This window comes from Suricata suricatta, chromosome 2 (genome assembly GCF_006229205.1).
Source record: "Suricata suricatta isolate VVHF042 chromosome 2, meerkat_22Aug2017_6uvM2_HiC, whole genome shotgun sequence".
Classification (NCBI taxonomy): Eukaryota; Metazoa; Chordata; class Mammalia; order Carnivora; family Herpestidae; genus Suricata; species Suricata suricatta.
Window position 1 is genome coordinate 91,710,274 of NC_043701.1, and position 3,297 is coordinate 91,713,570.

General features: G+C 43.1%; 1 protein-coding gene across 1 annotated transcript in view; it reads left to right on the forward strand.

Annotated features, from left to right (window-relative positions):
* Positions 1-3,229: 3,229 nt before the first annotated feature.
* Positions 3,230-3,297, forward strand: part of TSPAN13 (tetraspanin 13) — a 34,080-nt gene continuing 34,012 nt past the window's right edge. Inside the window, exon 1 of the mRNA XM_029929700.1 lies at positions 3,230-3,264. The gene's annotated coding sequence lies outside the window, so the exon portion shown is untranslated. The remainder of the gene's footprint in view (positions 3,265-3,297) is intronic.

Genomic DNA, 3,297 nt, shown 5'->3' on the forward strand with positions numbered 1-3,297 from the left:
TATATAAAAGAACTATTGAGAATGAATTAAATATTTATCCTCAGAAAGTGATAGAAAGCCTTATTCTATCAGGCTGCTGTGCTGGGTGCCTAACTCAGTCTAAACTGTACTTGAGCCAGGTCAGGATTTGTTACAGATTAAGTTAGATTCAATCAGCATTGGCTTCAAATATTTTGTGGGCATGATCAAGACTTTTTTTTCTACAGGAAGGAGGTCTGTATAGAGAGCTCTTTGAACTTAATGCCCAGTCACCAGCTTTCTGATCCTTGGAAGGTCTCTGTATTTTATAACCTGGCTGTTACCATTTTGTCTGCTGGGGAGTGGTCTTTGTTCCCCAGTCATGTTCTTAGTTTTCAGTCATGTCTTTGTGAGATCTCTCCTTCTCCTGCTGTTCTATCTCGGACGTGGAGGATTCTTACGGTACATCATAGGGGACTTTTTCTCTTCTATTCCCTCTGCCTTGAGCAGCCAATGCCTTGGATTAGGTACAGAGTCAGATTGCTCTATAGGGCTCTTTCCCATCTTTCCCATCCTGATCCTAGCCGTTAACCACTTTTTTGTATTTGGGGAAGATCTGTGAACCTTGAGATAGTTGGGGAAGGAGCATCTCCTCTGACCACAGACTTTGAAACTTGTAACCCTTGTATTATGTGAAGGTTCATGGGTTAAATCTGGCGAGTAATCATAGACTCACTTTGTGACTGGGGTCCCCTGGATTATACACTGTCACACTAGTTCACACATGGGCATTAAACTACGGTTAAAAGATCAGTTTGTTTCTCTTGGTCCCCTCTATGCACTCTTCTTTTCACAGCCAATCCACACAAGATAATAATAGCAACTGTGAACTTTTCTTCCTAAGAATGTCTTAATACTTCCTGGATTTTAGTTCTTAGATGTCTTTAGGTCTTCAATTCTCTGACAGTTTTTTTTTGTTTGTTTTAAACTATGGATTTGTAACATATCTGGCTCATTCTTGTTAGGATGGAAATTAATGGTCTTCTATAAATCCCAAGGAGAAATTCATTATGATCCCTCCCTCCAGCCCCCAGTTTGCAGTAGTTCCTTTGTTTTCTCTATTAAAGCCCATAAATCCTATGAGGCAACGGTTCTAGTGATCTAGCGCGTGCCTGGTTTCTGTAACTGACCCCTAAATTGCCGTTCAGACTTCAGGGAAATCATGACTACCTGTTCTTGCTAGATCTGAGCCCCTCCACTATTTTTTCTTGGCTTTCTTTAACTGTGCCCACACTTTAAAAAATAGTCTCTTTATTAGACTCCTCTCAATTATTCTATTTGAATGAACCATATCCTTCCTGCTGGACCCGTAAGCAATAGGTGGCATTTCCTTGAGATGAAGAAAGAGATTCAGCCCACAGGGAGATTTTAGAAGATATTATGAAGAAGACAAGGAAAGAGTTGCCATGATTGGGGGAGCGATGAGGTGGCAGCAATGCTGGTGGCCTCTAGGAATGAGAAGAGGAGGAACAGATCGCCCTGCTAGGACTTAGCAGGTGGCTTTTAAAATGGAAAGCTGAGCAGCACTGTATTGTTTGGGTTGGGCGGTCATTTTCCAGAGTGATTTATGGAATACTTCTGGGTGTACAGAAAAGGTTAATGTAGAATACAAAAGCTAAAGAATTAATGGAGCCTTCTTGGTGTGGTGGGATTTGGGGGAGGTAAGGAGAGGTTAGAAGATGGAGAACACTAACTATTTCAACAAGCTGCAGTGTTCTATTTAACATATATTTAGGGACATATGGGTGGCTCAGTAGTTTAAGCATGGGACTCTTGATTTTAGCTCAGGCCATGATCCCATCATTCTGTTTATGAGTGCTGACAGCATGGAGCCTCTTTTGAATTCTCTCCCTCTCCCTCTGCTCCCCTGCAATAAATAAATAAATAAATAAACATTAAAAATCCATATATTTAGCATTTGCTATCACATAATTTACTTTAGGTTTCATATAAATAAATAAAACGTTTCTTTATAAGAACTTTTTTGGTAGAAGGTACTATGAAACAATCCAAAAAAAAAAAAAAAGAATCAAGCCTTTATTAGCTTAGCTTAAGTGCCTCGAACACAGTAGGTATTAAAAACTATTAGACCTGGGGCAACTGGGTGGCTCAGTCGGTTAAGCATTTGACTTCAGATCAGGTCATGATCTCACAGTTGGTAGGTTCGAGTCCCACATCAGGCTCTGTGCTGACAGCTCAGAGCCTGGAGTCTACTTCAGATTTTGTGTCTCCCTCTTTCTGTCCCTCTCCTGCTTACACTCTTTCTCTCTCAAAAATAAATAAACATTAAAAAAATTTTTAAAGCCCTATTTGCCCTGCTTATGCTAGCTGACACTTACTGAGCACTTACTTTGTGCGAGGCACTGTGCATAAAGTGTTTAACATAATATCTCACTTTATAGGTGAGAAATCTGAAGTTACAAGATGCATTTCCATAGTAGACCCTCAGTCAAGTGATAATGGACTGATCTGAGGTTAAGACTGTATCATTTAAGCATTTTTCACAATTCTTATTTGTGAAAAAACAAAAGGTTATTCGTATTTACGATTGAAAGACAAAAAGAATCTCTCCTAATTTTCTCTTGCATGCACGTATTCATAGTTTATTAGTATTTTGCAAATTTCTGTTGGATAAATTTGACGTGACAGGAGTCATATGACACATAACACATAAATGTCTTATGGGCCATGTACTTTACCTTTTTTTCTGAGAGAAGCCGGGATTTCGTGCTCTCCTTTTATTCCTACATTTATTTCCTTCCTTTTATTCCTCCCCCACTTCATTCTCTCTTTTAAATCATCCATATTCATTAATTTATTTCTCCATTTATTCCTGCCTGCCTGCCTTCCTCCAAACCAGGCCAGGTGCTTAAATTTAAAATCTCATTCAAAATGGTGCCACGTCATCCACCAGGGCCAAGAACCGAGAGGTGCTGTCATAGTTCTCCCTGCCAGCGTGGATCTCCGTCGAGCCCCGCCCTTTTCTCCTCACCTGCTCCCCAGGAAACGCCAGCGAGGCCGCTGTCACCCGGTCGGGCCTCGAGCTAGGTCCCCCACGGCCTCCGCCCCCTCCCCCGCCGCCCGGGCCGCCTCCCTCTCCCGGAGGCCTGCAGGCGGAGCGCAGTTATTTGCATATTTCTACCTTTGTTCCCTGTCGGCGGCCAATCAGCGCGCGGGGCGAGGCGGGGGGGCTGGGCGGGGCTCGGGCTCCGGCTCCGGCTCCGGCTCCAGCTGCGGCGGCCGCAGGTTCCAGAGCGGGTTCGAGCCGCGGCGGGCGCG